This window comes from Lissotriton vulgaris, chromosome 1_1, assembly GCF_964263255.1.
Source record: "Lissotriton vulgaris chromosome 1_1, aLisVul1.2, whole genome shotgun sequence".
Classification (NCBI taxonomy): domain Eukaryota; kingdom Metazoa; phylum Chordata; class Amphibia; order Caudata; family Salamandridae; genus Lissotriton; species Lissotriton vulgaris.
The window spans coordinates 6,423,886-6,450,391 of NC_141685.1; positions in this window are offsets into that span (position 1 = coordinate 6,423,886).

Here is a 26,506-nt window from a genome sequence, read left to right on the forward strand (position 1 = left end):
GAATGCCTTTTTCAGCATTCCGATAGCCGAGGAAAGCAGGGATATTTTCGGCTTCTCTCTAGGAGGTCGAAGCTTCAGGTTTAAACGTGCTCCACAAGGCTATTGTGAGAGTCCATCCATTTACAGTCAGGCATTAAAAAGTCAGTTAGATTCTTTTGTACTTCCTTGTGGTTCTGCTCTAGTACAGTATGTAGACGATCTTTTGGTGGCTGCTGATGACAAGGAAACTTGCAAAGCAGCTACAATTTCGTTATTGCATCATTTGTCTAATTTGAATCATAAGGTGTCACCTTCGAAAATGCAATACTGCTGCCAAGAAGTGACCTACCTAGGTCATCTCTCGTCAAAGGAGGGAAGGAAGTTGACCCCAGAGAGAATAAAAGCAATTACGCAGATGAGTGTTCCCCGCACACAGAGAGAAGTACGTGCCTTTTTAGGTATTACCTCCTACTGTAGGCAGTGGATCCCAAATTTTTCTCTTTTAGCAAAACCATTGGTAGCTTTGACTGGGAAAGGTGTTCCGAGTCCGGTGCCATGGTCTGCTGAATGTCAGGAGAGTTTTTCTGAGTTACGAAATGCACTGTGTTCAGCTCCTGTGTTGGGTACACCAGACTACAGTAAACCATTCACGCTCTATGTTCACGAAAGAGAAGGTTGCGCGTTGAGTGTTCTGACACAAAGATTTGGTGATAAACAACGCCCTTGTGCGTATTTTTCATCAACATTAGATCCGGTAGCTAGAGCATTGCCTAGTTGTTTGAGAGCTACAGCGGCAGCTGCAGCTTCCATTCGACAATCTGCTGGTTTGGTGATGAACAACATGCTAGTGGTCATGGTTCCTCATGCTGTGGACACACTCATGAACCGAACCAAGACGCAACACCTTACTAGTGCTAGATTATCAGGTTATGAGCTGACATTATTAGCGAGTCATATTCAAATCAAAAGATGCAATGTATTGAATCCAGCAACATTGTTGCCGACTAATCAAGAGTCGAGTGATTCTGAACCCCATGATTGTTGTTTCAGAACCGAGGAAGAGACTAAAGGACGAATTGATTTGAAAGACCCCCCATTGTCAGATCCAGATGGCACGTTGTATGTTGATGGATCGTGCTTTAAATTGGAGAATGGTGTTGTGACTGCTGCCTATGCAGTAACGACTTTGAGTACGATTGTGGAGACTGCAAGAGTGAGTCAGAATTCTGCCCAAGCTGCAGAATTAATTGCTCTAACGAGAGCGTGTGTTTTAGCAAAGGGAAAGAGAGTAAATGTGTTCACAGATAGTCAGTACGCATTTGGCGTGGCCCATAGTTTTGGCCGTTTGTGGAAAGAGAGAGGTTTCATTACGTCCCATGGGACTAAGATTCAACATGGTCAACTAGTTAACGACTTGTTGGAATCTCTAACCTTGCCGACTGAAGTTGCGATTGTGAAATGCAGTGCTCATAAAGCAATCACGGATGATGTTGGTCGTGGGAATGCTTTTGCTGATGAAACCGCTAAACAGACAGCTAGAAATGTGATGAGTAGGATGTATGTTGCAACGTCTGCAAGATGGATTTCCGAGTCTGGCATGTGCGAGGATACGGTGGAAAGTGTGAAAGAGATTCAAAAAGAGGCAACTGAGGAGGAAAAACGTGCGTGGAAAGAAAGTACGGGTAAATTGGACTCGAGTGGATGTTGAATTGATTTGTCGGAACAACAGCGTTGGATGTTGCCTGATGCGTACGTGCTTGCAGTGGTAACGATGGCACATGGAGTAGCACACATTAGTTCTAAAGGAATTTGTAAGATGTTGGCTCCAGTTTGGAAGAATGATGGGATTAGTAAGTGTGCAGAGAGAGTGGTGAAAAATTGTATGGTATGCCTGATGCATAATCCTGGCAAGGGAGTCCCCACACCTGCTGGCCACTTCGCTCCTCCCTCTTGTCCCTTTGAAGTGATTCAGTTAGATTTCATTCACATGGATCGTTGCAACAACCTAAAATACGTCCTGGTGGTAGTTTGTGCTTTCTCCAGATGGATCGAAGCATATCCACTAAAGGACAACACTGGCCTATCAACTGCCAAAATCCTTCTTAAAGAATACTTCCCTAGGTATGGAATGCCACGGATTGTATGGTCAGATAACGGAAGTGAGTTTGTAGGGAAAGTTATGCAGAGTGTGTGTGCCGGTTTAGGGATCAAGCAAAAATTCCACAGTGCAAACCATCCCCAGTCTGCTGGTTTAGTTGAGGGTTACAATGGCACCCTCAAGCTGAAACTTGCTAAAATACAGGCATCCGCGGGTTTGTCCTGGCCAGACGCGCTACCCTTGGCTTTGTTATCAACAAGAGCGACTGTACATTCTAGAGTAGGGCTTAGTCCTTACGAAATAGTCTTTGGTCGTCCCGCGAATATTTGGGGAGTGCCAAGGCCGAAAGAATTCTGTTCTTTGGAATATCTAATGTTGATTGATTACCTTTACGACTTGACTGCTAAATTGAGTCTTATTCACCAACAGGTTTTCGACGCATTGCCAAAGCCACCGGAGAGTCCAGGCCATCAGCTGAAACCTGGCAACCACGTTGTGGTACGGAACTTTGCGAGGACGAAGAACCTTCAACCCAGATTTGTTGGCCCCTATCAAGTACTACTAGCAACGAGAACTGCTATCCGAGTGGCTGGACGCAAGAACTGGATCCATACGACGCACGTCAAACGTGTGCCCCTGCCGCTTCCTTATGATAACTGGGTGAAGAAGGGAATTGGTGCCTCTGAGTTTGAACGAACGCCCAGGTTTATCCCTTTCAGCGATGCCGAATTGATAACGGACACATCAAACTCTAGCTCTCCTCCTGAAACTACTTCTTTGACTTCTGAACACCTGCCCTCTACAGCAGAAGAAACTTTGCCTTCTGCGAACTTGAACATTGTAACCTCTGCTGATGAGACACTGTTTCCAGATCAAACAGCTCCTGCAAAACTGAGATACAATTTACGGTCTCGCAATATGGACAAATAAAGCAGGAAACTGCCTATTGTAATATATGAATTTTGACACTTTTGCCTTCAGCCAGGAAGTTTGCTATTGTTTCTATTGTTTTAAAATTGCCTTGCCGTCAGGGTAGCCGTAGGGTCGTGGCTGTGTGCCTAGTTGAACCTGCGGGGGTCAGACACAAGGTCGATCTTTTTGTTAGTTCTGGGAACTCCCAGGGCTGATAGAGGCATTTTCATCTACGTACACATCATCAGTGGTCGCGAGCGGATTGTAGAAGATGGAGCTTCCTGAGCTGCAACGAGAAAATGTGATTTATGTTCGCAGAAATAGACTGTACAGAATTCTCCACAGCAAATGCTTTTTGATGCAATGTGCTATTACATTTTTAATTGTTTTGATAACATTGGTGGCTGGAATCGTCTTTGGTGTAAATTTGATTTTTATGCCAGTAACTACAGTACCTCCCCTTGATCCTGCTTCTTCTACTGTTTCTTCTGTGCACTCTTTTCACTTGTTTCCTGAGCATGAACAAGCTCGACGCTCAGAATTCATCAATAACACATTTGTACAGCTCTTGCACCAACACCAACTGGTAGTTAACACTACAGACTGCTGGGTGTGTGGCTTGATACCCCACACTATGGATAAAGGCATTCCCTACCTGGTTTTGCCTTTTAGCTATAATGGATCATTTCAGGCCCTTCAGACCATTTTTGCTTATGCCCTCGAAACCTATCCTCCGCGTCCACCACGTTCCACTAAATATAACTCTGTCAACAAAGCTTTAGTTCAGGGAATTATTGACATGATTAGAGACGTCAATAATACTCCATCTTACCCTAGAGATGAATTACGGGTATATTTGAGTTGGAACTCTTCAGAGTATCGCCTTAGTTTGGGAGAAAGCAAGCGTAAAAGCTCAACTCCAATCTGGGTCGTGCCTCACCGAGGTCAGGTCTGTTTGCAAGGAAATGGGAGAAATCCGAGAGCTCAGCTGGGGAGGAGTGAATGCATTGAGACCTATGTGTTTCCGTCTAACTCTTCCCCTGCCTTCCTCACCGCTAGGGGTACCTACTTCATCTGTCAAGACAGAGCGTATACATGGTTACCTGCTGACTTTTCAGGTTCATGTTATATTGCTCGATTGTTGCCTCCAACATACACTGCTTCGTCTGATTATCACAAGACCAGAATAGCAAGAGGTGTTTTCAGCAAGGAAGATACCGCTGGTCAGGAAGCTGGAGACTTTTCAAAGGTTTCCTTCCGTTCTGGGGGCCTATGGCAATAGTAGAAACATACGTCAACTAACTCGGGTAGTTGAATCTACTATTACCGAAACTGCTGGTGCCCTTAGCAACTTGACAGCTGAGCTTCAGGCGGATCGACTCATGACGTTGCAGAACCGTATGGTTCTAGATGTAATACTTGCAGACCGAGGTGGGGTATGCAGAATGATCCAATCGAGCTGCTGTGTCTTTATTCCCAATAATGCTCCAACTGTTTATGAGGCGATCTCTAAGCTACACAAGATATCCGACTCTATTCATGTAGACAAGGGAAACTGGTCCTTCTTGGAGTGGTTTTGGACTCTGATATCAGCGTGGGGATGGAAGGTTCTGATGGTCATTGGTGTCATCCTAGTATTCCTGTTCTCGTGTTGCCTGATTATCCAGTGTGGTCCCGCTCTGTGTAGTCTCTGTGCTGCAGCCTGCAACCTGTTTTAGAAAACCACCTGCGTTTGGAGAAAAGGCGCGAGAAAGGATGATGATACAACAGCATGTCACTGACCTGATGAGCATAGAACTAGATTCTGACATAGACTGAGTAATTGCCTATGTAAGGGCAAAAGGAGGGCTGAGGTTCCGTGACGATTTGAACCCGTGTTTTCAACATTGTCGTAAATACATCATTTTGGTATCAGTGAACCGCAAATGGTCCATTTAGCATATCCTGGTGTTTTCGCTGTGCTACGAGCAAGAGTACTCCCGTAACAAACACATTTCTGATCTACCCATGGCATCCATCTTAGATCATGGCAGCCATTTTGTGTTTCTTGCCCTCACATAGACAATGGACACGCAATGACCTCTGATTTCTTCATTTCAACTAAGGACACGTAAGCTTAGCCGGAGATTCACCTCTCTAGTGACACGTGCACCTTAGAGCAGAACACGCTGTGGCTACGTGACTCGACAAAGGCTGCCTCCTCTGCCTAAGGCCAGTCCTGCTATACTGGTTCTCGTGTTCGTTGGCCTGATCATGATTAGGCGGCCGAAGCTGGTAGCCTTGCCCATTTACAACCCACAAACATCTCTTATCCTGCTTTTCTATCTCCTACACCTGGCCCTGTTTCTTTCTTTCTGGACCTTTATTAGGGGGAGGTAACGAAATTTACGATGAGGCGGTCCGGCTCTTGAATGAAATGTTGACATGGGATTGTGATGGAATAGTGGGAACCCCTCTTCGTAATGTTTGACACCAGATATTATCGACGATTCCTGTGCAACGCCAAATATTTATTGTTTAGGACACAAAGGTTTGGGAATGTACCAGTATGTAACGAATTTGCCTGAAGGCCAATATTTAGTATATAAGGAGCAACCCTTCTTGTACAAATCGAACAGGCTCCAGGTTACTGCCCGTGTGTAGTTTCTGTGACTTCTGTGTCCCTGCAGTAATAAACCTTTGGTCTTTGACGCCACCATCGAGAAACCCGTGTTTCTGTTTATTTGTGCACCGAGACAGGTAGAACTCCGGGGTCTTCGGGTGTTATCCCTGACACCTCTGGACGGAACCAAAAAGTCCAGAACTCCAGCCTGACTGGGGCAGCGAGCCCCACACCAAGCACCGACTAGCACACAAAGCACAGCTCAGAGCACTGCATGGCTGAAGCGGGCTCTGGGGAGGCATAGGCCTGACTGGGGCAGCGAGCCCCACACCAAGGACCGACCAGCACACAAAGCACAGCTCAGAGCACTGCATGGCTGAAGCGGGCTCTGGGGACGCATAGGCCTGACTGGAGCAGCGAGCCCCACACCAAGGACCGACCAGCACACAAAGCACAGATCAGAGCACTGCATGGCTGAAGCGGGCTCTGGGGAGGCATAGGCCTGACTGGGGGCAGCGAGCCCCACACCAAGCACCGACCAGCACACAAAGCACAGCTCAGAGCACTGCATGGCTGAAGCGGGCTCTGGGGAGGCATAGGCCTGACTGGGGCAGCGAGCCCCACACCAAGGACCGACCAGCACACAAAGCACAGCTCAGAGCACTGCATGGCTGAAGCGGGCTCTGGGGAGGCATAGGCCTGACTGGGGCAGCGAGCCCCACACCAAGCATCGACCAGCAAACAAAGCACAGCCCAGAGCGCTGCATGGCTGAAGCGGGCTCTTGGGGCTGAATCTCCATGACGAGGACAACGGGCACCACCACTGCTATTTCAGCAACATAACCCTCAGCCCCCAGACTCTTTTGGGTGAGTACAGGCAAGTATTATTTGATTTGTAAAATTGCTTAGTATATTTGTATGCTTTGTTCCCTCTTACAAAGGCACATACACCCTGGCAAATAGTGTGTAGGAGCTGGTTTCTAGGAGCTGTAAAAGCCTTTAGGTTACAGCCTAGTGTGCCACCCAAAACCGCCAGCAATATGTTAGTGCTGGGCACATTAATTACAACTCCAAACTGCATGAAATCCCTATCAAAAATACACTGTAAATATAAAGCACGCCCCTCATTGATTCAGCTGATATAGCTGGCCTGCAGCATTTGATTGAGCACTGCCATTCGAATCCATGCTTTTCCCAATGGGGTTCTGGGTAGCCCATCTCCCCGGGAACTTCAGCTAAGTAGTTTAAAAGTGACTTGTGAATGAGTTAATAGACGGAAACTGGATTTAAAAGCCAAGGCCTGGGACGATCTGGGGATAGCGGCAGACCTAAGGGATAGCAGGCTCTTTTGGGAAGTAATCATCGACCTTTCTTAAAAAGTGAGACAAAAGGCGATATTTTAGTACACATACTGGGGGATCTATGGCTATCACATTACAGTAATATTGTTAACCCAAAAGAAGTATCTTTAAACTCTGAAGAGGGGGCTGTGGAATGTAATTAGGAAACAGCCAAAACCTTTAGTCTCTCAATTACTCTCTCAGAGATAGAGGCTGCCCTGAGGAAAGGTGCTCCTTTAAAGCCTCCGGCCCAGATGCCGTACCTCTGGACCTTTTTAAACATAATTTAGAGGTGTGGGCTCCGCTTTTACTAAATATTTTTAGATCAATAGTGGTTGGACGTATTCCATCTTCTTGGAAAGATGCGGTAGTTATACCGATTTTTAAAAAGGTCAGTAAGGCTGACCCGTGCTGTTATAGGCCAATATCACTAATAGATGCGTCCTGCAAATTGATGGGGAGAGTGATATTGGCACGCCTTGAATCATGGGCAGAGTCAGCAGGCTTTATAGTGGACTCCAGTATGGGTTCAGACGAGGTATGGGTACCACCGAGCAGTGCCTGAATTTGGCATTAATTATGGGCAAGTACATGGGGGCCAAGCGCAGTGTTATACACTTGGCCTTCATGGACTTGTCCAGTGCTTTCGATACAGTATGCAGGGGTAAGTTGTGGCAAATGATGGAGACTATGGGATTTGAGGAACCGCTGGTCGTCCTGCTCTGCAGACTCCACGCTGCCACAACAGTAACAATTAGGTTTGGTCGCGATGGTGAAAGGACAAAACCTATCCCATCCACCGAAGGTGTTCATCAGGGATATATCCTGTTCCCATTTTTATTCCTGGTTTACACCAACGGCTTAGAAAGTTTCTTGTTGGAGAGTGGAGTTGATTTCCCCCAGGCTAATGGAAGACGGATACCGATGTTGTCATATGCAGACGACACGGTTTTAATGACTCTTACTGCAAATGGCATGCAGACTTACCTAAATGCCTTTTGAGACTTTTATTGAGGGTTTAGACCTTAGGGTCAACTTCGCTAAATCATTCGCTATGTCCTGTGGTCCAAAAGGTATAAGATCTCGCAGGTACCTTGTGAAGGATTCAATTATCACGAAAGTTGAAAATTTTAACTACTTGGGTAATCTTTTTAACAAAAAGCTCAATTGGGATCCTCTAATAACTGCTCGTGTGCAAAAGGCCACACAATCAATCGAGGCCCTCTTTCACTTCGCTAGTAAACTGAGCCAAAAGCCAATCGTAGAACTAATTACCCTACATAAAGCCAAATGCCTCTCTGTTGCAACTTTTGGGGCAGAGGTGTTGGGGACCCAAAATTGTAACAAAATACAAGTTATGGAGAACAGATTTATTAAACGTCTTTTATCCAGCACCTCAAATAGCTTTTGTCATGGGGAGGTGGGTATTGATTTTGGGAGTAATACTATTCATGTGTCCCCTCTGTTATTATGGTCTAAAGTCTGGTGATCTGAAGATCTGAAATTTTCAAAGGAAATCCTACAAGATTGTCGTAAACTTGACCGTTCCACCCAGTGTGCCCTTGCTAGGATGTGTATTGACTGTCTGTGGCTCCTAAGAGTCTGATGAGGCAGGGCCGGGCTGAATCAACCTGGGCTGCATTCAGACTAGTGGGAGGAGTTTTCACCTGCACCTTAATAGGCCTGGTCTGCATTTAGAGTAGTGGGAGGAGATTCCTTTCACACCTGAATGGGCCTGGTCTGCTGCAGACAATGCTGTCTCCGCCTCCTGCTGGGCAACTACACTGAGAGAACAGAACTGGTTCTGGCTGGGCACAGGACACTTTCTGCCTGAGAGAACAAAGGAATTTGGGGTATTAATACTAGGGCCCAGACCTCAGAACTTTAGAACTCTTTTGGAACCAAGAGCTGGAGAAGCTGTGAGGAGAGACTACCACTTTGCTGTGTGCTTTTCTGGCACGGGGGTGGGGCGTTCTGGTGCAGGAACACCTCCTAAAAGTGGCTGAGTGAAATCTACAAGATTTCACTCAGTCACTTTTAGGGCCATGCTGCGTCAAAACCCTGCGCCTGCTTGAAGCAGGCGTAAGGATTGACGCAGCATGTTACATATAGGGCACCCCGAGCCTTGCTGGAGCTGCGTCACGCTTGAGACGCAACTCCAGCAATGCCCCGAATTTTGCGGGGGATGGGTCACACATCTGCCCACGAGAGCCACGGTGAGCCGCATTGTAAATGTGGTGCATCAGAGGTGGCGCACGGGTGGGCAGATGCAATGCAACTCTTCTGGCGCATTTCTGCTTATTAGGAGAGATGCGCCAGTAAATCTGCCCCTTTGTCTTTTGTGGTTCAAGGACACTGCTCGTAAGTTACACAATGCACCGTCCTCATCCTGCACTGCAGCCTTGGCCTATCAAGGCTGGCGCCATCGACTCCAGCTCGTTAGCCGACGACAGTGCTTTAGCAACAACAACGCCACTGCTTGCACCGTGACGTGCCAGCACCACGACAAGCACTGCATCACTTCGCACCACAGCCCTTGTCCCACCGCTGCCGCCAGATGAGAGTCACTGAACCGCTGCCTGCACCGTGACCTGAGGGCACCGCATGCTGCACCGCTGCACTTCGCACTGCAGCACCTGACGCCTGCCAAGAACTGCACCCCTGACTTCAACCATGAGGAGTTCGATCTGCAACGCCTGTGACTTCAAGGGCCCGATGACTCCTGCACCAACCTCCAGAACCAACGCCTGCAGACACCGTGTTTCCGGAGCTCAATGAGAGGTCACAATGCCCTGCACTTCTAAAGGTACTGTTTTGCAGGTCTTCCTGACACCGTAGATGGGCCGCATTGGTGATGCAATAGGATATCTTTCTATGCTCACTGGAGTGGTTTTGGAATCTTTCAGAGGAAAGTTTGATTCTTCTGATTCGTTCTGAGAGGAGCTTCCATCTTGCTCAGCTGAGCTCGTCCTTAGTGGGAATATCTGGAAGCAGAAGTGACTTGTGGCCTTGACCTTATGAGGGGTCTCCCCATCCTTTTCTCTTACTGCTGTATATATTTTCACTGTCTCCTGTACAATCATTATAAACATGTTGGCCTTTTAAATGAGGTCTTTAAGTGCAGTTCTGGTAGGACCATGATTGCAGAGGGATCGGATAATAATTGATTTGTCTCTTGGAACCTTTTTATAGTTTGGTCAAAGTTAGATTTGGGAATCCTGATACTTGGTGTTTATGCCTGTAGTTAGTAGCGGGCACATCTATGGCCACGGCTACTTATTTTTGCCTTATTCTCCTCCTCTAGTCCACATGATTCCTATATCTATAGGGCAGCCAGAAGGGCTGCTTGCAATATTTATTATTGTTTTTGCACCAGGTGTTGCTGTATAGCAATTTTATGCACTCAAATGTCTCTGAGTCCTTTGAAGTAGGACGTTGTATCCAGACCGTTCTCCTTTCTTTGGAAATACAAAGTCCTCCTTTTGGTACAATCTCGGGTAAGGATTACTTGCTAAATTGTAGGTTGAGATTGTAGGTTCGAGTGTGTCCGTACATTTACCCTCTGGGGCAGATTTACAAGCCCCTTGAGACACATTTACGCCGCCGTTGCGTCATTTCTGTGACCCAGCGGCGGTGTAAACCATGCGCCACGTTGCGACACATTTACAACGTGACGCATCTAGGGAGATGCATCACGTTGTAAAACCCTGTGTCACATGTATGCTGGGTGGGTGTTCCATCGGAAAAAGCCTCGTAAAAGTGGCGCAGTGAAATCACCAAGATTTCACTGAGTTACTTTTCGGAGGCCACTGCGATGAAATCTTACGCCTGCTTGAAGCAGGCATAAGGAGTGGCACAGCACGTTAGGTATGGGCGGTCCCTGAACTTTGCTGGAGTTGCGTCACTCCAGCAATGCTCCACCCTTATGCCATCAGATTACACGCATCTGTCTATCCCTGCGCCACGGTGCGTTGCATTGTAAATGTGACGCATCTGTGGTAGGGCAAGGGTAGAATTGCGTGCCACATCAGTGTTGGTGCATCCCTGTTAATATGCAGGGATGCGCCAGTACTTGTAAATCTGTCCCTAACTCCTTTAAAACATTGCACTCAACTTTGCGTCACTTTACACCATTGTCACATCTGCACCTGAGAGAAGGGATGCGAGAAAAGCTGGTGGGGAGGTGAAAAGAAGATAAAGTGCCTGGTTAGTGAGTCATGGTGAGAATGTGGTAAGAGGTTTGTCTTTCATGTCTCACCCCCTGCTGTGTTAAAAGAGAGTTTCATCCTTATAAATTAATGGTTCATATTTCTTTTGTTCACCTGTGCCTTTTCATCTCCCCATGCCCATGTTGATTTATTCCTCGAGCTTAAGTGCTCATTTGGCATTTGACTTGAGCCAAAATGATTTGGGTTTGTGCCATATTTGAGACTGTGTACCTTGACTGATTGCCCGTACATCTACAGAGTGTTGTGAAATGTTCTCAGAAGTCATTTCCTCTGCCTTTCACGTTGCATCGGCTGAGAGAGTGGCGGGTAGAGACATGCTGCAGGTATGGGAGGGGGATAGCTGCAGGGGAGGGGCTAGTTTGAAGTGGGACCTCCCCCTTCTGCCTCCCTATAAAAGAACCGCGCCTGTGTCAGAGGCGTGCACTGTGCAGAGGGTCCTTCAAGCACAGTCTGAGGCCTCTACACCTGCAGACACTGCTTCAGACACCAGGTAAGGGACATCCATGTCTGTACCTCCAGTGACCTCTTCAGACTTCAGGTAAGGGACAGCCATGTCTGTATCTGCAGTGACCTCTTCAGACGCCGGGTAAGGGAGAGCCATGTCTGTACGTGCAGTGACCTCTTCAGACTCCAAGTAAGGGACAGCCATGTATGTACCTGCAGTGACCTCTTCAGACTCCAGGTAAGGGACAGCCATGTCTGTACCTGCAGAGACCTCTTCAGACTCCAGGTAAGGGACAGCCATGTCTGTACCTGCAGAGACCTCTTCAGACTCCAGGTAAGGGACAGCCATGTCTGTACCTGCAGAGACCTCTTCAGACTCCAGGTAAGGGACAGCCATGTCTGTACCTGCAGAGACCTCTTCAGCCTCCAGGTAAGGGACAGCCATGTCTGTACCTGCAGAGACCTCTTCAGACTCCAGGTAAGGGACAGCCACATCTGTACCTGCAGTGACCTCTTCAGACTCCAGGTAAGGGACAGCCATGTATGTACCTGCAGTGACCTCTTCAGACTCCAGGTAAGGGACAGCAATGTATGTACCTGCAGAGACCTCTGCAGACTCCAGGTAAGGGACAGCCATGTCTGTACCTGCAGTGACCTCTTCAGGCTCCAAGTAAGGGACAGCAATGCCTGTACCTGCAGAGACCTCTTCAGACTCCAGGTAAGGTACAGCCATGTATGTACCTGCAGTGACCTCTTCAGACTCCAGGTAAGGGACAGCCATGTCTGTACCTGCAGAGACCTCTTCAGACTCCAGGTAAGGGACAGCCATGTCTGTACCTGCAGAGACCTCTTCAGACTCCAGGTAAGGGACAGCCATGTCTGTACCTGCAGAGACCTCTTCAGACTCCAGGTAAGGGACAGCCACATCTGTACCTGCAGAGACCTCTTTAGGCGCCAGGTAAGGGACAGCCATGTCTGTACCTGCAGAGACCTCTTCAGACTCCAGGTAAGGGACAGCCATGTCTGTACCTGCAGAGACCTCTTCAGACTCCAGGTAAGGGACAGCCACATCTGTACCTGCAGTGACCTCTTCAGACTCCAGGTAAGGGACAGCCATGTATGTACCTGCAGTGACCTCTTCAGACTCCAGGTAAGGGACAGCCATGTATGTACCTGCAGTGACCTCTTCAGACTCCAGGTAAGGGACAGCCATGTCTGTACCTGCAGAGACCTCTTCAGACTCCAGGTAAGGGACAGCCATGTCTGTACCTGCAGTGACCTCTTCAGGCTCCAAGTAAGGGACAGCAATGCCTGTACCTGCAGAGACCTCTTCAGACTCCAGGTAAGGTACAGCCATGTATGTACCTGCAGTGACCTCTTCAGACTCCAGGTAAGGGACAGCCATGTCTGTACCTGCAGAGACCTCTTTAGGCGCCAGGTAAGGGACAGCCATGTCTGTACCTGCAGAGACCTCTTCAGACTCCAGGTAAGGGACAGCCACATCTGTACCTGCAGTGACCTCTTCAGACTCCAGGTTAGGGACAGCCATGTCTGTACCTGCAGAGACCTCTTCAGACTCCAGGTAAGGGACAGCCACATCTGTACCTGCAGTGACCTCTTCAGACTCCAGGTAAGGGACAGCCATGTATGTACCTGCAGTGACCTCTTCAGACTCCAGGTAAGGGACAGCCATGTCTGTACCTGCAGAGACCTCTTCAGACTCCAGGTAAGGGACAGCCATGTCTGTACCTGCAGTGACCTCTTCAGGCTCCAAGTAAGGGACAGCAATGCCTGTACCTGCAGAGACCTCTTCAGACTCCAGGTAAGGTACAGCCATGTATGTACCTGCAGTGACCTCTTCAGACTCCAGGTAAGGGACAGCCATGTCTGTACCTGCAGAGACCTCTTCAGGCTCCAGGTTAGGGACAGTCATGTCTGTACCTGCAGAGACCTCTTCAGACTCCAGGTAAGGGACAGCAATGCCTGTACCTGCAGAGACCTCTTCAGACTCCAGGTAAGGTACAGCCATGTATGTACCTGCAGTGACCTCTTCAGACTCCAGGTAAGGGACAGCCATGTCTGTACCTGCAGAGACCTCTTCAGACTCCAGGTAAGGGACAGCCATGTCTGTACCTGCAGAGACCTCTTCAGACTCCAGGTAAGGGACAGCCATGTCTGTACCTGCAGAGACCTCTTCAGACTCCAGGTAAGGGACAGCCACATCTGTACCTGCAGAGACCTCTTTAGGCGCCAGGTAAGGGACAGCCATGTCTGTACCTGCAGAGACCTCTTCAGACTCCAGGTAAGGGACAGCCACGTCTGTACCTGCAGAGACCTCTTCAGACTCCAGGTAAGGGACAGCCATGTCTGTACCTGCAGAGACCTCTTCAGACTCCAGGTAAGGGACAGCCACATCTGTACCTGCAGTGACCTCTTCAGACTCCAGGTAAGGGACAGCCATGTATGTACCTGCAGTGACCTCTTCAGACTCCAGGTAAGGGACAGCCACGTCTGTACCTGCAGAGACCTCTTCAGACTCCAGGTAAGGGACAGCCATGTCTGTACCTGCAGTGACCTCTTCAGGCTCCAAGTAAGGGACAGCAATGCCTGTACCTGCAGAGACCTCTTCAGACTCCAGGTAAGGTACAGCCATGTATGTACCTGCAGTGACCTCTTCAGACTCCAGGTAAGGGACAGCCATGTCTGTACCTGCAGAGACCTCTTCAGACTCCAGGTAAGGGACAGCCATGTCTGTACCTTCAGAGATCTCATCAGACTCCAGGTAAGGGACAGCCATGTCTGTACCTGCAGTGACCTCTTCAGGCTCCAGGTAAGGGACAGCCATGTCTGTACCTGCAGACACCTCTTCAGACGCCAGGTAAGGGACAGCTATGTCTGTACCTGCAGTGACCTCTTCAGACTCCAGGTAAGGGACAGCCATGTATGTACCTGCAGTGACCTCATCAGACTCCAGGTAAGGGACAGCCATGTATGTACCTGCAGTGACCTCTTCAGACTCCAGGTAAGGGACAGCCATGTCTGTACCTGCAGTGACCTCTACAGACGCCGGGTAAGGGACAGCCATGTCTGTACCTGCAGAGACCTCTTCAGACTCCAAGTAAGGGACAGCAATGCCTGTACCTGCTGGGACCTCTTCAGACTTCAGGTAAGGGACAGCCATGTATGTACCTGCAGTGACCTCTTCAGACTCCAGGTAAGGGACAGCCATGTATGTACCTGCAGTGACCTCTTCAGACTCCAGGTAAGGGACAGCCATGTCTGTACCTGCAGTGACCTCTTCAGACGCCGGGTAAGGGACAGCCATGTCTGTACCTGCAGAGACCTCTTCAGACTCCAAGTAAGGGACAGCAATGCCTGTACCTGCAGAGACCTCTTCAGAAGCCGGGTAAGGGACAGCCATGTCTGTACCTGCAGAGACCTCTTCAGACTCCAAGTAAGGGACTGCCATGTCTGTACCTGCAGAGACCTCTTCAGACTCCAGGTAAGGGACAGCCATGTCTGTACCTGCAGAGACCTCTTCAGACTCCAGGTTAGGGACAGCCATGCCTGTACCTGCAGAGACCTCTTCAGACTCCAGGTAAGGGACAGCCATGTCTGTACCTGTAGAGACCTCTTTAGGCGCCAGGTAAGGGACAGCCATGTCTGTACCTGCAGAGACCTCTTCAGACTCCAGGTAAGGGACAGCCACATCTGTACCTGCAGTGACCTCTTCAGACTCCAGGTTAGGGACAGCCATGTCTGTACCTGCAGAGACCTCTTTAGACTCCAGGTAAGGGACAGCCACATCTGTACCTGCAGTGACCTCTTCAGACTCCAGGTAAGGGACAGCCAAGTATGTACCTGCAGTGACCTCTTCAGACTCCAGGTAAGGGACAGCCATGTCTGTACCTGCAGAGACCTCTTCAGACTCCAGGTAAGGGACAGCCATGTCTGTACCTGCAGTGACCTCTTCAGGCTCCAAGTAAGGGACAGCAATGCCTGTACCTGCAGAGACCTCTTCAGACTCCAGGTAAGGTACAGCCATGTATGTACCTGCAGTGACCTCTTCAGACTCCAGGTAAGGGACAGCCATGTCTGTACCTGCAGAGACCTCTTCAGACTCCAGGTTAGGGACAGTCATGTCTGTACCTGCAGAGACCTCTTCAGACTCCAGGTAAGGGACAGCAATGCCTGTACCTGCAGAGACCTCTTCAGACTCCAGGTAAGGTACAGCCATGTATGTACCTGCAGTGACCTCTTCAGACTCCAGGTAAGGGACAGCCATGTCTGTACCTGCAGAGACCTCTTCAGACTCCAGGTAAGGGACAGCCATGTCTGTACCTGCAGAGACCTCTTCAGACTCCAGGTAAGGGACAGCCATGTCTGTACCTGCAGAGACCTCTTCAGACTCCAGGTAAGGGACAGCCACATCTGTACCTGCAGAGACCTCTTTAGGCGCCAGGTAAGGGACAGCCATGTCTGTACCTGCAGAGACCTCTTCAGACTCCAGGTAAGGGACAGCCACGTCTGTACCTGCAGAGACCTCTTCAGACTCCAGGTAAGGGACAGCCATGTCTGTACCTGCAGAGACCTCTTCAGACTCCAGGTAAGGGACAGCCACATCTGTACCTGCAGTGACCTCTTCAGACTCCAGGTAAGGGACAGCCATGTATGTACCTGCAGTGACCTCTTCAGACTCCAGGTAAGGGACAGCCACGTCTGTACCTGCAGAGACCTCTTCAGACTCCAGGTAAGGGACAGCCATGTCTGTACCTGCAGTGACCTCTTCAGGCTCCAAGTAAGGGACAGCAATGCCTGTACCTGCAGAGACCTCTTCAGACTCCAGGTAAGGTACAGCCATGTATGTACCTGCAGTGACCTCTTCAGACTCCAGGTAAGGGACAGCCATGTCTGTACCTGCAGAGACCTCTTCAGACTCCAGGTAAGGGACAGCCATGTCTGTACCTTCAGAGACCTCATCAGACTCCAGGTAAGGGACAGCCATGTCTGTACCTGCAGTGACCTCTTCAGGCTCCAGGTAAGGGACAGCCATGTCTGTACCTGCAGACACCTCTTCAGACGCCAGGTAAGGGACAGCTATGTCTGTACCTGCAGTGACCTCTTCAGACTCCAGGTAAGGGACAGCCATGTATGTACCTGCAGTGACCTCATCAGACTCCAGGTAAGGGACAGCCATGTATGTACCTGCAGTGACCTCTTCAGACTCCAGGTAAGGGACAGCCATGTCTGTACCTGCAGTGACCTCTACAGACGCCGGGTAAGGGACAGCCATGTCTGTACCTGCAGAGACCTCTTCAGACTCCAAGTAAGGGACAGCAATGCCTGTACCTGCTGGGACCTCTTCAGACTTCAGGTAAGGGACAGCCATGTATGTACCTGCAGTGACCTCTTCAGACTCCAGGTAAGGGACAGCCATGTATGTACCTGCAGTGACCTCTTCAGACTCCAGGTAAGGGACAGCCATGTCTGTACCTGCAGTGACCTCTTCAGACGCCGGGTAAGGGACAGCCATGTCTGTACCTGCAGAGACCTCTTCAGACTCCAAGTAAGGGACAGCAATGCCTGTACCTGCAGAGACCTCTTCAGAAGCCGGGTAAGGGACAGCCATGTCTGTACCTGCAGAGACCTCTTCAGACTCCAAGTAAGGGACTGCCATGTCTGTACCTGCAGAGACCTCTTCAGACTCCAGGTAAGGGACAGCCATGTCTGTACCTGCAGAGACCTCTTCAGACTCCAGGTTAGGGACAGCCATGCCTGTACCTGCAGAGACCTCTTCAGACTCCAGGTAAGGGACAGCCATGTCTGTACCTGCAGTGACCTCTTCAGACTCCAGGTTAGGGACAGCCATGTATGTACCTGCAGAGACCTCTTCAGACTCCAGGTAAGGGACAGCCATGTCTTTACCTGCAGTGACCTCTTTAGACTCCAGGTAAGGGACAGCCATGTCTTTACCTGCAGTGACCTCCTCAGACACTGGGTAAGGGACAGCCATGCCTGTACCTGAAGAGACCTCTTCAGACTCCAGGTAAGGGACAACCATGTCTATACCTTCAGAGACCTCTTCAGACTCCAGGTAAGGGACAGCCATGTATGTACCTGCAGTGACCTCTTCAGAATCCAGGTAAGGGACAGCCATGTATGTACCTGCAGTGACCTTTTCAGACTCCAGGTAAGGGACAGCCATGTCTGTACCTGCAGAGACCTCTTCAGACGCCAGGTAAGGGACAGCCATGTCTGTACCTGCAGTGACCTCTTCAGTCTCCAGGTAAGGGACAGCCATGTATGTACCTGCAGTGACCTCATCAGACTCCAGGTAAGGGACAGCCATGTCTGTACCTGCAGTGACCTCTTCAGACGCCGGGTAAGGGACAGCATTGCCTGTACCTGCAGAGACCTCTTCAGACTCCAGGTAAGGGACAGCCATATCTGTACCTGCAGTGACCTCTTCAGACGCCGGGTAAGGGACAGCCATGTCTGTACCTGCAGAGACCTCTTCAGACTCCAAGTAAAGGACAGCAATGCCTGTACCTGCAGAGACCTCTGCAGACGCCGGGTAAGGGACAGACATGTCTGTACCTGCAGTGACCTCTTCAGACGCCGGGTAAGGGACAGCATTGCCTGTACCTGCAGAGACCTCTTCAGACTCCAGGTAAGGGACAGCCATGTATGTACCTGCAGTGACCTCTTCAGACGCCGGGTAAGGGACAGCATTGCCTGTACCTGCAGAGACCTCTTCAGACTCCAGGTAAGGGACAGCCATGTCTGTACCTGCAGTGACCTCTTCAGACGCTGGGTAAGGGACAGCATTGCCTGTACCTGCAGAGACCTCTTCAGACTCCAGGTAAGGGACAGCCATATCTGTACCTGCAGTGACCTCTTCAGACGCCGGGTAAGGGACAGCCATGTCTGTACCTGCAGTGACCTCTTCAGACTCCAAGTAAGGGACAGCAATGCCTGTACCTGCTGGTACCTCTTCAGACTCCAGGTAAGGGACAGCCATGTATGTACCTGCAGTGACCTCTTCAGACTCCAGGTAAGGGACAGCCATGTCTGTACCTGCAGTGACCTCTTCAGACGCCGGGTAAGGGACAGCCATGTCTGTACCTGCAGAGACCTCTTCAGACTCCAAGTAAAGGACAGCAATGCCTGTACCTGCTGGGACCTCTTCAGACTCCAGGTAAGGGACAGCCATGTCTGTACCTGCAGTGACCTCTTCAGACGCCGGGTGAGGGACAGCCATGTCTGTACCTGCAGTGAGCTCTTCTGACTCCAGGTAAGGGACAGCCATGTATGTACCTGCAGTGACCTCTTCAGACTCCAGGTAAGGGACAGCCATGTCTGTACCTGCAGTGACCTCTTCAGACTCCAGGTAAGGGACAGCCATGTCTGTACCTGCAGAGACCTCTTCAGACTCCAGGTAAGGGACAGCCATGTCTGTACCTGCAGTGACCTCTTCAGACTCCAGGTAAGGGACAGCCATGTCTGTACCGTCAGTGACCTCTTCAGACTCCAGGTAAGGGACAGCCATGTCTGTACCTGCAGTGACCTCTTCAGACTCCAGGTAAGGGACAGCCATGTATGTACCTTCAGAGACCTCTTCAGACTCCTGGTAAGGGACAGCCATGTCTGTACCTGCAGAGACCTCTTCAGACTCCAGGTAAGGGACGGCCATGTCTTTACCTGCAGTGACCTATTTAGACTCCAGGTAAGGGACAGCCATGTCTTTACCTGCAGTGACCTCCTCAGACACTGGGTAAGGGACAGCCATGCCTGTACCTGAAGAGACCTCTTCAGACTCCAGGTAAGGGACAACCATGTCTATACCTTCAGAGACCTCTTCAGACTCCAGGTAATGGGCAGCCATGTCTGTACCTGCAGAGACCTCTTCAGATGCCGGGTAAGGGACAGCCATGTCTCTACCTTCAGAGACCTTTACAGACGCCAGGTAAGGGACAGCCATGTTTGTACCTGGAGAGACCTCTTCAGACGCCAAGTAAGGGGCAGCCATGTCTGTACCTGCAGGGATCTCTTCAGACTCCAGGTAAGGGACCGCCATGCCTGTACCCGCAGAGACCTCTTCAGACACCAGGTAAGGGACAGACATGTCTGTACCTGCGGAGACCTCTTCAGACGCCGGGTAAGGGACAGCCATGTCTGTACCTGCAGAGACCTCTTCAGACTCCAGGTAAGGGACAGCCATGTCTGTACCTGCAGAGACCTCTTCAGACTCCAGGTAAGGGACAGCCATGTCTGTACCTGCAGAGACCCCTTCAGATGCCAGGTAAGGGACAGACATGTCTTTTCCCCTTCAGAGACCTCTTCAGGCTCCAGGTAAGGGACAGCCATGTCTGTACCTGCAGTGACCTCTTCAGACTCCAGGTAAGGGACAGCCATGTCTTTACCTGCAGAGACCTCTTCATAATCCAGGTAAGGGACAGCCATGTCTGTACCTGCAGAGACCTCTTCCGAATCTTGGTAAGGGACAGCCATCTCTGTACCTGGAGAGACCTCTTCTGACTCCAGGTAAGTGACAGCCATGTCTGTACCTGCAGAGACCTCTTCAGACTCCAGGTAAGGGACAGCCATGTCTGTACCTGCAGTGACCTCTTCAGATGCAGGGTAAGGGACAGTCATTTCTGTACCTGCAGAGACCTCTTCAGATGTAGGGTAAGGGACAGCCATGTCTGTACCTGCAGAGACCTCTTCAGACTCCAGGTAAGGGACAGCCATGTATGTACCTGCAGAGACCTCTTCAGACTCTAGGTAAGCGGCAGCCATGTCTGTACCTTCAGAGACCTCTACAGACGCCAGGTAAGGGGCAGCCATGTCTGTACCTGCAGAGACCTCTTCAGACTCCAGGTAAGGGACAGCCATGTCTGTACCTGCAGAGAACTCTTCAGACGCCAGGTAAGGGACAGCCATGTCTGTACCTGCAGTGACCTCTTCAGACTCCAGGTAAGGGACAGCCATGTATGTACCTGCAGTGACCTCTTCAGACTCCAGGTAAGGGACAGCCATGTCTGTACCTGCAGTGACCTCATTAGACTCCAGGTAATGGACAGCCATGTCTGTACCTGCAGAGACCTCTTCAGACTCCAGGTAAGGGACAGCCATGTCTGCATCCGCAGAGACCTCTTCAGACTCCAGGTCAGGGACTGCCATGTCTGTACCTGCAGAGACCTCTTCAGACTCCAGGTAAGGGACAGCCATGTCTGTACCTGCAGAGACCTCTTCAGACGCCAGGTAAGGGACAGCCATGTCTGCATCTGCAGAGACCTCTTCAGACTCCAGGTAAGGGACAGCCATGTCTGTACCTGCAGTGACCTCTTTGGACTCCAGGTAAGGGACAGCCATGTCTGTACCTGCAGAGACCTCTTCAGAATCCAGGTAAGGGGCAGCCATGTCTGTACCTTCAGAGACCTCTACAGACGCCAGGTAAGGGACAGCCATGTCTGTACTTGCAGAGACCTCTTCAGAATCCAGGTAAGGGGCAGCCATGTCTGTACCTTCAGAGACCTCTACAGACGCCAGGTAAGGGACAGCCATGTCTGTACTTGCAGAGACCTCTTAAGACTCCAGGTAAGGGGCAGCCATCTCTGTACCTGCAGAGACCTCTTCAGATGCAGGGTAAGCGACAGCCATGTCTGTACCTGCAGAGACCCCTTCAGATGCCAGGTAAGGGACATCCATGTCTGTACCTGCAGTGACCTCTTCAGACTCCAGGTAAGGGACAGCCATGTCTTTACCTGCAGAGACCTCTTCAGACTCCAGGTAAGGGACAGCCATGCTTTTACCTGCAGAGACCTCTTCAGACTCCAGGTAAGGGACAGCCATGTCTTTACCTGCAGTGAGCTCTTCTGACTCCAGGTAAGGGACAGCCATGTCTGTACCTGCAGAGACCTCTTCAGACTCCAGGTAAGGGACTGCCATGTCTGTACCTGCAGAGACCTCTTCAGACTCCAGGTAAGGGACTGCCATGTCTGTACCTGCAGAGACCTTTTCAGAGTCCAGGTAAGGGACAGCCATGTCTGTACCTGCAGAGACCTCTTCAGACTCCAGGTAAGGGACTGCCATGTCTGTACCTGCAGAGACCTCTTCAGACTCCAGGTAAGGGAGAGCCATGTCTGTACCTGCAGTGACCTCTTTAGACTCCAGGTAAGGGACAGCCATGTCTGTACCTGCAGAGACCTCTTCAGACTCCAGGTAAGGGACAGCCATGTCTGTACCTGGAGTGACCTCTTCAGAATCCAGGTAAGGGACAGCCATTTCTGTACCTGCAGAGACCACTTCAGACTCCAGGTAAGGGGCAGCCATGTCTGTACCTTCAGAGACCTCTACAGACACCAGGTAGGGGGCAGCCATGTCTGTACCTTCAGAGACCTCTACAGACGCCAGGTAAGGGGCAGCCATGTCTGTACCTTCAGAGACCTCTACAGACGCCAGGTAAGGGACAGCCATGTCTGTACCTGCAGTGACCTCTTCAGACTCCAGGTAAGGGACAGCCATGTCTGTACCTGCAGAGACCTCTTCAGACTCCAGGTAAGGGGCAGCCATGTCTGTACCTTCAGAGACCTCTACAGATGCCAGGTAAGGGACAGCCATGTCTGTACCTGCAGACACCTCTTCAGACTCCAGGTAAGGGACAGCCATGTACGGGAATCCAAGCCAGCGCCCCCTGCTGCAGGTATGAACCCAGAGTAGGACCGGAGGCAATTGACTGCCCCTGACTGAGTTAGCCATGTAGCAAATCTACAAAAAAGAATACTGTGATTATTCGCAAGTCCAAACTCACAAGGATTAAGGGGTGTGGTCTGGCCACAAAGGGAATTGGCCACCTGAATGTGGAGCTCCGCCTCGGAAGGAACTCCAAACAGAGGCGGCACTCGCCCTAACGCAACCTGGACTCCAGTGGTGTCCGTCCTGAAGACGCTAGTGCTCCGGCAGTGTCCGGCCTGATCCTCGGGTCATGTGAATTATTTTAGGGTTTACCTGGACGGGTGAAATCTTTGAGGCGGCTGGCGCCCATCCGGCCCTGTGACGCCTTAAAAGCACCGGGCCTGGCGAGGCTGGTTTGCCGTGCTCGCTGCCCTCAAGAGGAGAATCTGCTTATGACGAGATTGAGGAGATATGTGCCCTTTTTGGTTTTGATTTCGGCACTTTTCCACGATAGAAACTATCAATGCCTCTTACAAATAAACAATGGGGGCTAGTATTTAGCATTTTGAGAACCTTTGTAAATGGAGCTTCTGACTGCAGCACCTCAGAGCTGCAATTTATTTTAAGCGTGTCTGAGAGTTACAGCTTTTTCAGAATGCGATAGACTAAACTGGCTCTCCTTAAATTGCTGTTATTGTCTAAAACTACTTCTCATTTTACCTCAGTGACAAACGTCTGGGGGTCAGAGCCTTCTCTGCTTTCAAGTGAACTGTGACCATTTCATCTGGCACCATTCATATTGTTATTATCACTGTTACTTGAAGATATTATCCATGCCACCTCAGCATTAAAGATTCAGTGGTTGGAGCCCCTAATTACTGATTACTCTTCGCTTACAGTGTTTTCTTTTCGAGACATCTGGTTGCGATCACTATGCGTCTTCAATGTGAGGTGAAATCTTTGTAACGCATTACGCGCCAAGCATCAAGTGGTCCGGACATTCTGTCAACCTTACGCTGAATCTTCAAATGGTCTTATCTGATATTGTGTTCAATGTAATAAAGGGCAAAATATTTCCCTCACTGCTGATAACTATAACCTGTTATGCTTATATGCTGATATTGATTTAATACATTTTGAAGTGTAGTGTGAAGGGGAAAGTCTCTGTGATACATTACTGGCCCAGCCTCTCAAGTATCTCTGATAGTCCTACATCAACTCTTCAAGAGGCTTTTTCATAATGTTGTACGCAGCATGCTAAAGGACAGTATACTTCTTTCATTAATGTTAAATGTGCACAGATGAGCTTATATGCTGATATCGTCCTAGCAGCCTTTGAAGTAGAGGGGAAATTTCTGAGAAATATTACATGCCAAGCGACCCATGACACGTGTTTCGAACATCCTCTCAGTTTAACATTGACTTTTCCAGTGACTTTCTAGAATATTGTCTACAGAATAAGACAGGCCAAAATACTTCCCTCACTGCAGCTAATTATACTCTAATGTGCTTGCTTTTACAAAATCTCATAAACAGAATGTGGTAAATTACAAAGCCTCAACGCTGCAATCTGACATATAGTTGTCTCAGGAAATCCTGAGTAACATTTTGTGACGGATAGTGCAGTTAGAGGACGTCACCTTGTACTAAGATGCTGTGCTCTGATTAGTGTAAAACTTCTGCAATGTACTAACAAGAATAATTATCTGTGACGCACATTCTCTATTAAATAAAACCTTATTGATACACTAAACTTATTCCAATATATAATTCTGCATTACCTGCCTCACTACTACAATAGTACTCTCTACAGAGTGAAGCAGACGATCTGCAAATGCCAACTCTCAAGAATGAGATCAAAAATTCCAAACCACCCCTCTTCTCAGACGTTCTCAACAATCACAAAGTGTGACTGCTAAAAGCTCAGCTTCATCAATGTCTAATCCGTCTTTGTCCGCCTCTTCTACAATTTCAGGAGACGCTATGGATCGTATTCTATAAGAAATATCAACTATCAGTTGTCGTTTGACAGAAATGGACATTAATATTTCTTCTCTCACCACAGAGGCTAAATCCATCAGAGCAGATATTGTCCAATTTATTACTAAAGCAGACGGACTATACCAATGATTAACAGTACTGGAAACAGGATTGATTCTATACAAACCAGATATCAAGATCTCTCATTTCTTCGCAGCAAGCTAGTTGATCTAAAAGACCGCAGCCGGCGAGATAACATCCATTTTTTGGGCTTTCCTGAAAAGGTTGAAGGTCAGGATGCCAGACTCTTATTATGTAATGTTCTTCCTAAGCTCCTGCATATCAATTTCAATCCACTGCTTGAAATTCAGTGTGCACATCGCATCGGTCCTCTAGGTAATGCCTCAGATTCTCGACCGCGACCCCTCATTGCTTGCTTCTTGAGACATGAGCAAGTATGACAAATATTGATGGCAGCACGCACACAAGGATCGTATATTTATGCTGGCCACTATTGCAGCTGACTTTTCTAGAGAAACTAATGAACTGAGAAAACCTTTCCTTTCTATGAGACACAGTTAAGGAAAATGGACATCAAATATGGTTTGTTTGATCCTGCCTGTTTTCGCATTACCAAAAATGACGAATCCAAAGACTTTTACAATCCTGAAGATCTGCAACATTTTATAGGTGGTTTATACGCTCAGGATATGGATATACAACATTTTCCCACGGTCCTCCCATAGTTCTCAACATTCTCCTGGATGCCTCACTACTGAATGCATCACCTCTAGTAAAGTTTGTCATCATGGCAGAGACATTGAAAGATCAATCCGTAGTCATGAAGACAAAATCTCTGCCCTTCAGACAGTATCCACCTTCACAAAAGATTCACACAGAGATAAATCTCGTTCTCCCTTAAAATCTGCTACGAATGAAGAATGTTCTTAGTAACATTTATAATTCCTTGCAGATATGATTGATAAATGATATCCTCTTTCAAATCTTTTCAGGCTCCTCATGTTAGAGTCTACCCTTTATACAGGGATTTTCTATCTTATTCACACAATTGTTTCTTAACCTAGAATGGTTGCAGGATTATTTATTATCTGTTATTTATTGCAATGTATTATCACATTTTGCCTTGCATAACATCTAATATATGACCTTCCCTTTTATTATTCAAAGTTACAAATGTTCTTATTATATATTAGATAATATTTCTTTTTATAACTTCACTTCGTCCTTAACGTTACTTGTTTAATAATGTTTATATTTAGATTAGTATCTAAGTTTATATTACACATTTTAATACAATGAGCATTTATTATTCACTATCTTACTTACTATAGCTTGTTTGTTCTTCTACACTCTTAATCACTTTTTTCTGCACTCTGTGTTTCCACTTATCTGTTCCTATATTCCTACATATCTTGTGTCTACAGATATATATCCTATTAAGCTCTCACTCTCTCCTTTTCAGCGGGGAGTTGGGTTGTATTTATATCTAAATTTACATTACAACTTTTGAACCAAATATATCTATCTTATTTAACATTGTAAATTATCAGTCAATTGTTGTACATTGTGTGCTTTTACCTATACATTAATGAATGTATGCATCTTTTATTGTATATTTCTATTTTTTATCAATTCTTACCCTCTTCCCCTTTAACAAATATTTATCTTCATCCTCCTTGCTATTACTTATATATTTGTATCTAATTTTATCTTACTCTTTTTAATATACACATATTTATCCTTCAATGTATCCATTTTAAACTTGTCAATAATCAATAACTTATTTAATATTTTGGCTTATATTTCAGTGATATTGAACTCATGTCTCTATTTTAGATATATTTCTAAGTTCTGTCAACCTCTGTCTCTTCCCTTTTTCTACATGCTAGCTCTTTCCATCATCTTTGCACGCACTTCGCAATTCAGATCCTTATTTCTCTCCTACATAGTCCTCATGAATTATTAACTCTCCTGAAGGGGTTCCTGCACCTGGCGGTGTTTTAGTGAGCCCAGACCCGTGGCTAAATTTAAAGCTTTTACTTTCATTTCCTTTTTTTTCCTTTTTATACTTTTATTTCTTACACTTCTTTGTTTTATTTTTTATGTTTAATATCTTATTCTTTAGATACTTTCTCTGACTAGATCCCCTTTCACTGCAAATTATCTTTTTAGTACACTCCTACTTTCTCCCCCCCCTCTTTTCTCACATTTTGGCTCGATAATC